This window comes from Scyliorhinus canicula, chromosome 4, assembly GCF_902713615.1.
Source record: "Scyliorhinus canicula chromosome 4, sScyCan1.1, whole genome shotgun sequence".
NCBI classification, from domain to species: Eukaryota; Metazoa; Chordata; class Chondrichthyes; order Carcharhiniformes; family Scyliorhinidae; genus Scyliorhinus; species Scyliorhinus canicula.
Window position 1 is genome coordinate 25,078,257 of NC_052149.1, and position 11,191 is coordinate 25,089,447.

General features: G+C 48.7%; 1 protein-coding gene across 2 annotated transcripts in view; it reads left to right on the forward strand.

The window, feature by feature from the left end:
- The first annotated feature begins 9,420 nt into the window (after positions 1–9,420).
- The window catches only part of LOC119964433 (cytochrome c-type heme lyase), a 24,721-nt gene continuing 22,950 nt past the window's right edge, over positions 9,421–11,191 (forward strand). The window contains exons 1-2 of one of the 2 annotated variants that reach the window (XM_038793907.1): positions 9,421–9,471; positions 9,652–9,684. The gene's annotated coding sequence lies outside the window, so the exon portion shown is untranslated. The other variant, XM_038793908.1, reaches the window with a different exon arrangement.

Here is an 11,191-nt window from a genome sequence, read left to right on the forward strand (position 1 = left end):
GAAGCTGTATTCCATTTAGATAATTTGCCTGACTATTTGTTCTGCTAAAATGGATAACCTCACACTTATCCACATTAAACATCATCTGCTAAATTTTGGCCCAATCTCCTAGCCTATCTATATCCGTCTTTAAAATCTGTATCTCCTCTTCACTGCCAGCTTTCCTACCTATTTTAGTATCATCCGCAAATTTTGCTATTTTACACACTGTCCCTACTTGTAGATCATTTATGTAGTGGTAAACATTTGAGGTCCGAGGACTGAACCCTGCGGCACCCGGCTAGTTGTAGTTCGCCAGCCAGAGAAGGACCCATTTAACCTGACCCTCTGCTTTCTGTCAGTCAGCCAATCCTCAATCCAAACTAGTATTTACCCCAAACCCTCTGCGATCTCACCTTCTGGATTAATCTTTTATGCGGCATCTTGTCAAACGCCTTCTGGAAGTCTAGATATACCACATCCACAGGTTCTCCATTATCCAACTTGCTGGTTACATCCTCAAAGAACTCAAGCAAGTTTGTAAAGCCATGCTGACGACGGTGGTTCGAGCTTTGTCTTTCCAAATGTCCTTAATGATTGATTCCGGCAACATTCCCACCAAGCTGTCTATAGTTTCCTACTTTTTTTTGCCTCTCCCTTTTGAATAGTGGAGTTACATTACCATGTTTCCAATGCACCAGGACCTTTACAGAATTAGGACATTTTGAAATATCAGAACAAATGCATCCACTATTTCTGCTGTCACCTCCTTTAATGTCCTAGGGTGCAGTCCATCAGTTCTTGGAGACTTATCCGCCTTTAGTCCCAGTTGTTTATTGAATACCTTCTCCCTAGTAATGGTTATTGCACTAAATTCCACTGCATTAACTGCAGTTCTTGGAAATTTTTATTATCCTCTACTGTGAAGACAGGGGCAAAATATTGGTTCAGTGCCTCCGCTATCTTTGTGTTCCCCATTACCTCACCAGTATCGTTCTCTAAAGGGCTCACATTTACTTTAGCTTTTGCTTCCTGTTTGTATACTTACAGAAGCTCTTGGCATCAGTGTTTATGTTTTCTGCTAGTTTCCTTTCGTCATTCATCTTAGCTTTTCTGATTCTATTTTTAGTAGATTTTTGCTGATGCCTAAAGTTTTCCCAATCCTCCAGTTTACCACTAGCTTTTGCAGCATGGTGTACCCTGGTTTTTGCCTTTATGTCCTCCTTGACTTCCTTGTTTAGCCATGAAATATTTTTCTCCCTTTTACAATTCCTCTTCCTCTCAGGAATATACTTTAATTGAGAGGTGTTTAACACTTCCCTGAACATCCGCCATTGTTCCTCAACTGTCCTTCCCTCAATTATTTGTGCCCAGTCTACTTGGGCCAACTCTTTCCTCAGGCCTGTATAATTACCTCTGCCCAACGTTCAAACTCGAGTATGGCACCCTGTTCTCTCACTCGATCTGAATTTGAAATTCTAGAATTTCACTCCGAGAGGATCCTTAACGACAAGACTATTTATCAACCCTTCTTCGTTACATAATACTAAATCTAAAATAGCCTGCTGCCTGGTTGGCTCCATAAGATATTACTCTAAGAAACAATCTCTGATGCATTCTACAAAATCTCCCTCGAGGCTACCCTTGCCAATTTGATTATCCAGTCAATATGCATGTTAAAATGGGGCTGGTATAGCACAGTGCGGGTTCAATTCCCGTACCAGCCTCCCCAAACAGGCGCCGGAATGTGGCGACTAGGGGCTTTTCACATTAACTTCATTGAAGCCTGCTTGTTACTATTATTATTATTTAAAATCACCCATGATTAGGACATAGAACATAGCAAATACAGCACAGAACAGGCCCTTTGGCCCACGATGTAGTGTCAAACTTTTGTCCGAGGTTAAGAGCAAATTAATCTACACCCCATCATTCTACCGTAATCCATATACCTATTCAATAGCTGCTTGAAGGTCCTTAATGTTTCTGACTCAACTACTTCCACAGGCAGTGCGTTCCATGCCCCCACTACTCTCTGGGTAAAGAACCTACCTCTGACATCCCCCCTATATCTTCCACTATTCACCTTAAATTTATGTCCCCTTGTCATGGTTTGTTCTACCCTGGGAAAAAGTCTCTGACTGTCTACTCTATCTATTCCCCTGATCATCTGATGAACCTCTATATAGTCGCCCCTCATCCTTCTCCATTCTAATGAGAAAAGGCCTAGCACCCTCAACCTTTCCTCGTAAGACCTACTCTCCATTCCAGGCAACATCCTGGTAAATCACCTTTGCATCTTTTCCAAAGCTTCCACATCCTTCCTAAAATGAGGCAACCAGAACGGCACACAGTACTCCAAATGTGGCCTTACCAAGGTTTTGTACAGCTGCATCATCACCTCACGGCTCTTAAATTGAATCCCTCTGCTGATGAACGCTAGCACACCACAGGCCTTCTTCACAGCTCTATCCACTTGAGTGGCAACTTTCAAAGATCTATGAATATAGACCCGACGATCTCTCTGCTCCTCCACATTGCTAAGATCCCTACCGTTAACCCTGTATTCCGCATTCCTATTTGTCCTTCCAAAATGGACAACATCACACTTTTCAGGGTTAAACTCCATCTGCCACTTCTCAGCCCAGCGCTGCATTCTATCTATGTCTCTTTGCAGCCGACAACAGCCCTCCTCACTATCCACAACTCCACCAATCTTTGTATCGTCTGCAAATTTACCGACCCACCCTTCAATTCCCTCATCCAAGTCATTAATGAAAATCACAAATAGCAGAGGACCCAGAACTGATCCCTGTGGTACGCCATGGTTATCCCTATTCCCTTTTTTGAACAGGGGCATGACATTCGCCACTCTCCAATCCCCTGGTACCACCCCATCGACAGTGAGGACAAAAAGATAATTGCCAATGGCTCTGCAGTTTAATCTCTTGCTTCCCATAGAATATCATTGAATTTACAGTGCAGAAGGAGGCCATTCGGCCCATCGAGTCTGCACTGGCTCTTGGAAAGAGCACCCTACCCAAAGATCCACACCTCCACCCTATCCCCATAACCCAGTAACCCCACCCAACACTAAGGGCAATTTTAGTCACTAAGGGCAATTTAACATGGCCAATCCACCTAAACTGCACATCTTTGGATTGTGGGAGGAAACCGGAGCACCCGGAGGAAACCCACGCACACACGGGAGGATGTGCAGACACTGCACAGACAGTGACCCAAGCCGGAATCGAACCTGGGACCCTGGAGCTGTGAAGCAATTGTGCTATCCACAATACTACCATGCTGCCCTTGGATATATCCCGTCAGGCTCGGAGGACTTGTCTATCCTCAAGTTTTTCAAAATGCCCAACACATCTTACTTCCTAACAAGTATCTTCTCGAGCTTACCAGTCTGTTTCACACTGTCCTCTCCAACAATATGGCCCCTCTCATTCGTAAATACTGAAGAAAAGTACTCGTTCAAGACCTCTCCTATCTCTTCAGACTCAATATACAATCTCCCGCTACTGTCCTTGATCGGATCTACCCTCGCTCTAGTCATTCTCATATTTCTCACACATGTGTAAAAGACCTTGAGGTTTTCCTTGATCCTACCTGCCAAAGATTTTTCAGGGGATGGGACAATTGGGCGCAGACAATTTGGCGCGGCCGTTTGGGCGCAGACGACAGAAATTCTTTTAGTTTTTGTGGCTAGTAACTTGTTGCAAATTGTTGCAAGTAAATTTAAAAACCTTAAATTAGTTCATTTAGTTTAGTTCATTTGGTGATTATGAGAAAGGCTCCTCAAGTACGCGATAGCATCCATGTTTTCAAATTTAAGAACACTTTCATGTATTCTTTTATCTTTATTGTAAATTAAAAACCTTAATTTAGTTCATTTAGTTAAAAACCTTAAATTAGTTCATTTAGTTAAAAAATAAAGTTAAAAAACCTTTAGTTTAGTTCATTTGGTAATTATGAGCAAGGCTTCTCAAGTAGAACATAGAACAGTACAGCACAGAACAGGCCCTTCGGCCCTCGATGTAGTGCCGAGCCATGATCACCCTACTCAAACCCACGTATCCACCCTATACCCGTAACCCAACAACCCCCCCGCCCTTACTTTTTAGGTCACTAAGGGCAATTTAGCATGGCCAATCCACCTAACCCGCACATCTTTGGACTGTGGGAGGAAACCGGAGCACCTGGAGGAAATTCACGCACACACGGGGAGGACGTGCAGACTCCACACAGACAGTGACCCAGCCGGGAATCGAACCTGGGACCCTGGAGCTGTGAAGCATTTATACTCGATAGCATCCATGTTTTCAAATTTAAGAACAGTTTCATGTATTCTTTTATCTGCATGTCTATACTTTTTTAGTTTTTGTGGCGGTTCATGGCCGGCTAGTAACCTTTCATAATATGCATCTCTACCTTCTGTACTTTACGCAGGCCATCAATTAGTTTCCATATGGTGGGATGATGCATGCCAAGTTCATATTTCAATCGACGGTGGGCTGCCTCCGCATTATTGTTTGTGCGGTCTTCCCCGTTTAATGTTCTCTGATAAAGGTTCCAAATCTCAGGGCGAAATAAAGGTGTTCGTCTACCATTTCCTCGTCTGTTCAGACGACCAACATATGTATCTTCAAACCAGTTGAGTAAATCTTGAAGTTCTTGCGGCAGTTGGGTCGCTAAAGCATCCAGATATTCATTGATTTTGTTCAAAGGTACAAAGGCAATGGCAATAACCATTTTAGCTTTTAACGCGAAATCTGGATCAGTGTTATACAAACTACGGAACCCCATACTAGCTAGATGTTTTTGCATATTTTGAGCTAAATGAAAAAAACATCCTTTTATTTGAACATCAGGGAATATGTCTTTCATAGCACTGTGCGCAGCTTGTTCATAATCACAGACGATTGAACTGGGTTTCAAGTTGGGTTCGATTTCTTTCAATAATGCGAACATTCTCGCATATGTGGTGCGTTGCTTGTTGGGCAAAAGAGCATAAACCGTAGGAGTAACTCCTCTGTGTTTTTTTACCATAATTACATAAATCTGAGAAAAGAGGCTGGGAGCAATACTGAATGTGCCATCTGCAAACCACATATCAGATGTCAATAAGTGCTGTAGCCAGCTCTGTCTTCCGAAGATTAATATCCGGTCGTGACCTGGTCCGCTATCACAAAGTAAAAAATTTTCTTCCACTCCTGGTTGAGGGACATATATCCTGTAGCATTCTGGCACAATCAATTGTTCTAAATCACTTGGATTGGTGGGGGCGTTCAATACATAATTACGCTTTCTGCTTATCATTCTCCTCAAAGCAGATATATTAGGAATGGCTGGTAGACTAGCTTGGGATATGTCTGTCAAACATTCATTAACAACTACAGTCGGTGCCTCAAGGGTTTCCTGTGCTCTCTTTTTTATTTTAGTTTTCACGAGTGCAACCTCTACTTGTGCAGCAGAAGCATCATGCGAATGGCTGTTCAGCTGCCTCACCACGTTTGCAGCTTTAGTATGGAGACGTGCTTTGCACCGGTTTTTTTGCTCACAACGCCAAAATTTCACTTCGCTGTCACCTTTGCTTGTTTTGTCAAAGACGTAAAGGAATCCGTTATGAACAAATTTTTCTTTACCACGTTTCGTTGATACTGCCTCAGCCATCATATGGGTATGCGAATTGGTTTAGTTAAAAAATATATAAAAAGATGGTGATAGAACGCACCAGCACCCAACTCAACGCACCCGCAGCCAACTCACCTGAGGCTAATTCACAAATAAAGAAATGTTATTTTGGCGCCAAAACGTCCGGCGCCAAAACAGCCGGCGCCAAAACGGCCGCGCCACAACGGCCGCGCCCAAATGGCTACGCCAAAACGTACCTAACCCGATTTTTCATGCCCTCTCTTAGCTCTCCTAATCCCTTTCTTCGGTTCCCTCCCGGCTATCTTGTATCCCTCCAGCACCCTGTCTGAACCTTGTTTCTTCAGCCTTACATAAGTCTCCTTCTGCCTCTTAACAAGACATTCAACCTCTCTTGTCAACCATGGTTCCCTCACTCAACCATCTCTTCCCTGCCTGACAGGGACATACATATCAAGGACACATAGTATCTGTTCCTTGAACAAGTTCCACATTTCAATTGTGTCCTTCCCTGACAGCCTATGTTCCCAACTTATGCACTTCAGTTCTTGTCTGACAGCATTGTATTTACCCTTCCCCCAATTGTAAACCTTGCCCTGTTGTACGCTCCTATCCCTCTCCATTACTAAAGTGAAAGTTACAGAATTGTGGTCACTCCAAAATGCTCCCCCACTAACAAATCTATCACTTGTCCTGGTTCATTACCAAGTACCAAATCCAATAAGGTCTCCCCATACTGTGTTAGAAAAGCTTCCTGGACACACTTCACAAACACCACCCCATCCAAACTATTTGATCTAACGAGTTTCCACTCAGTATTTGGAAAGTTGAAGTCACCCATGACTACTACCCTGTGACTTCTGCACCGTTCCAAAATCTGTTTCCCAATCTGTTCCTCTACATCTCTGCTGCTATTGGGGGGCCTATAGAAAACTCCCAACAAGGTGACTGCTCCTTTCCTATTTCTGACTTCAACCCATATTACCTCAGTAGGCAGATCCCCCTCGAACTGCCTTTCTGCAGCTGTTATACTATCTCTAATTAACAATGCTACCCCCACCTCATTTACCATCCTCCCTAATCTTATTGAAACAACTCATAATTCTCAGATATGTGTAAAAGGCCTTGGGGTTTTTCTTGATCTTACCCGCCAAAGATTTTTCATGCCCACTCTTAGCTCTCCTCTCCTTGGGAGGGGCTGGTTTAGCACAGGGCTAAATAGCTGGCTTTTAAAGCAGACCAAGGCAGGCCGGCAGTAAATTCAATTCCTGTACCAGCCTCCCCGAACAGGTGCTGGAATGTGGCGACTAGGGGCTTTTCACAGTAACTTTATTTGAAGCCTACTCATGACAATAAGCGATTTTCATTTCATTCATTTCATATTTCTGCCCCTCTTCTATCCAAGTTTCCGTGATGGCCACTACATCGTAGTCCCAAGTACCGATCCACGCCTTAAGTTCGCCCACCTTATTCCTGATGCTTCTTGCGTTGAAGTATACACACTTCAACCCACCTCCGTGCCTGCAAGTACTCTCCTTTGTCAGCGTTACCTTCCCCACTGCCTCACTACACGCTTTGACGTCCTGAACATCGGCTACTTTAGTGGTTGGACTACAAATCCGGTTCTCATTCTCGTGCCAAATTAGTTTCAACCCTCCCAGTGTGCAGGAATCGAACCCGGGGACACTTCCGGTGGCGCGTGTTGTGCCATTCTCACAAGCCCTCATTATTTCATGGTTTATACTATGACCCATTTTGAAAGTATTGCTCGGGGGCCTGTAAATTACTCGTACTAAGGAATTTTTTCCCCTTGTTTTTTATTTCCACCCATGTCGATTCAACATCTTGGCCTTACTGCCAATATAATTTCTTAATGCAGCCTTGATGTCATCTTTTTAAAAATAAATTTAGATTATCCAATTAGTTTTTCCAATTAAGGGGGCAATTTAGTGTGGCCAATCCACCTACTCTGCACATTTTTGGGTTGTGGGGGCGAAACCCACGCAGACACGGGAGAATGTGCAAACTCCACACATACAATGACCTAGAGCCAGGATCGAACCTGAGACCTCAGCGCCGTGAGGCAGCTGTGCTAACCACTAGGCCACCTACTGCTGCCCCGATGTCATCTTTAACCAATAAAGCAACTCCACCTCCTGTTCTATCCTTGAGTATCTTTGGATATTTAACTCCCAGTCCCGGTCCTCCTGCAACCATGTTTCAGTGATCCCCACCAAATCATATCAATTTGTCTCCATTTGTGCCATCAGCTCATTGACCTTATTCCGAATACTGCTACAGGTACAAAGTTTTTATTTATTTTCTTTATAAATTTAGAGTACTTCATTAACGGGCAACAGGGTAGCATAGTGGTTAGCACAATTGCCTCACAGCTCCAGGGTCCCAGGTTCGATTCCTGGCTTGGGTCACTGTCTGTGCGGAGTCTGCACGTTCTCCCCATGTGTGCGTGAGTTTCCTCCGGGTGCTCCAGTTTCCTCCCACAGTCCAAAGATGTGCAGGTTAGGTGGATCGGCCATGATAAATTGTCCTTAGTGCCCAAAATTGCCCTTAGTGTTGGGTGGGGTTACTGGGTTATGGGGATAGGGTGGAGGTGAGGTGAGGTGGGTAAGGTGCTCTTTCCAAGAGCCGGTGCAGACTCGCTGGGCCGAACAGCCTCCTTCTGCACTGTAAATTCTATCTATCTATCTTAATAATAAAAAAACTTTTTTTAAAATAAAAAAAATAAAAAATTTTCAAAAATCAAAGTTCAAAACATCTCTTCTCCTGGGACCGGACTTCAAACATCCCAAACATATATTTTCAGTGGGGGGGGGGGGGGGGGGGGGCACCCGGTGTGCGCTGCTCCCCCTCTACATCTGTGCTGGATTCAGGTCTTGCCTCAGGCCACGCTCCTCCCCCGCTGCTTGCTTCGGGCTTGATGCCCCTGCTCCTCCGGTCACAAGGGGGTTCCTACCAGCTTCAAACCTGCCCGAACCGGCACCCGTCCCTCAGGCCCCAACGGCCGAAGATATCATGACCTGTGAAACCACGGGGAAACTTCCGGAAAACGGCAAAATACCACTGACCAGCGGGAGCCCCTCTCCAGTGCGACCGCTCTACTCGCACGCGCCACCGGAGGTCCCCCCAGGTTCGATTCCTGCACACTGTGCGGAGTCTGCACGTTTTTCCTGAGTCTTCGTGGGTTTCCTCCCACAAGTCCCGAAAGACTTGCTTGTTAGGTGAATTGGGCATTCTGAATTCTCCCTCCGTGTACCCGAACAGGCGCTGGAATGTGGCGACGAGGGGATTTTCAGAGTAACTTCATTGCAGTGTCAACGCAACCCCTTGGTGCCTGGGCAGCATGGTAGCACAAGTGGATAGCACTGTGGCTTCACAGCGCCAGGGTCCCAGGTCCGATTCCCGGCTTGGGTCACTGTCTGTGCGGAGTCTGCACATTCTCCCCGTGTCTGCGTGGGTTTCCTCCGGGTGCTCCGCTTTCCTCCCACAGGTGAATTGGCCATAATAAATTGTCCTTAGTGACCAAAAAGGTTAGGAGGGGTTATTGGGTTATGGGGATAGGCTACTTGTGACACTAATAAAGATTACTGTATTATTGCTGGCACCTTGAGGTTGGCACCTTATGGCTGGTACTTTGAGAGTGGAGACAGGAAGTGGGCGGGGCCTGAGGGCAGCCTGTGACGTCAGTGGAAATGATCGCCCAGCGGCGCGGGGTATTGTGGGAGCCGGCTGCCCTTCACCTCCAGCACCCGGGCCGTCAGCAGCGAGGTTTCCACCGCCCGGGCCTCCAGCACCCAGGCCGCCAGCAGCGAGGTTTCCACCGCCCAGGCCGCCAGCACCGAGGCTTCCACTGCCCGGACCTCCAGCACCCAGGCCGCCAGCACCGAGGTTTCCACCGCCCAGGCCGCCAGCACCGAGGCTTCCACCGCCCAGGCCGTCAGCACCCGGGCTTCCAGAACCCAGGCCGTCCGGACCCGGGCCGCCAGCTCCGAGGCTCCCAGGGGCACCAGCGGCAGCAGGGATAGGGTAAGAGGCGCTCCCCCGGCCAGGTCGGCTCGGCCCTACCCGGTCCAGCGCGGCTCCTTCCCCGGCTCGGCCTGGTCCGATGGACAGGTGAAAGAAGGCCATTCCGTCATTTCACCCTCCAGTCCCCCCACACCACCCACCCCCCAACCGTCACTCCACTCTCCTTCCATCACCCTCTGTCGATCTGCCTTCCTCCCTTGATTACCCTCACCCGGATCCCTCCCCCTTGATGCCTCCTCCCCCCCCTCCCCTTGATCTCTCCCCTTGATCTCACCCCCCCTCTCCCCTTGATCTCACCCCCCCTCTCCCCTTGATCTCACCCCCCTCTCCCCTTGATCTCACCCCCTCTCCCCTTGATCTCACCCCCCCTCTCCCCTTGATCTCACCCCCCCTCTCCCCTTGATCTCTCCCCCCCCCTCTCCCCTTGATCTCTCCGCCCCCTCTCCTTGATCTCTCCCCCCTCCCCTTGATCTCTCCCCTCCTCCCCTTGATCTCTCCCCCCCCTCCCCTTGATCTCTCCCCCCTCCCCTTGATCTCTCCCCCCTCCCCTTGATCTCTCCCCCCTCCCCTTGATCTCTCCCCCCTCCCCTTGATCTCTCCCCCCCTCCCCTTGATCTCTCCCCCCCCTCCCCTTGATCTCTCCCCCCCCTCCCCTTGATCTCTCCCCCCTCCCCTTGATCTCTCCCCCCCTCCCCTTGATCTCTCCCCCCTCCCCTTGATCTCTCCCCCCCCTCCCTTGATCTCTCCCCCCCTCCCCTTGATCTCTCCCCCCCCCCTTGATCTCTCCCCCCTCCCCTTGATCTCCCCCCCTCCCCTTGATCTCCCCCCTCCCCTTGATCTCCCCCCCTCCCCTTGATCTCCCCCCCCTCCCCTTGATCTCCCCCCCCTCCCCTTGATCTCCCCCCCCTCCCCTTGATCTCCCCCCTCCCCTTGATCTCTCCCCCTCCCCTTGATCTCTCCCCCTCCCCTTGATCTCTCCCCCCTCCCCTTGATCTCTCCCCCTCCCCTTGATCTCTCCCCCCTCCCCTTGATCTCTCCCCCTCCCCTTGATCTCTCCCCCCTCCCTTGTAGCCCCTCCCCTTGATCTCCCCCCTCCCCTTGATCTCCCCCCCTCCCCTTGCTCTCCCCCCTCCCCTTGATCTCCCCCCCTCCCCTTGATCTCCCCCCTCCCCCTTGATCTCCCCCCCTCCCCTTGATCTCCCCCCCTCCCCTTGATCTCTCCCCCTCCCCTTGATCTCTCCCCCCTCCCCTTGATCTCTCCCCCCCTCCCCTTGATCTCTCCCCCCCCCCCTTGATCTCTCCCCCCCCTCCCCTTGATCTCTCCCCCCCTCCCCTTGATCTCTCCCCCCCCTCCCCTTGATCTCTCCCCCCCTCCCCTTGATCTCTCCCCCCTCCCCTTGATCTCTCCCCCCTCCCCTTGATCTCTCCCCCCCCTCCCCTTGATCTCTCCCCCCTCCCCTTGATCTCTCCCCCCTCCCCTTGATCTCTCCCCCCCTCCCCTTGATCT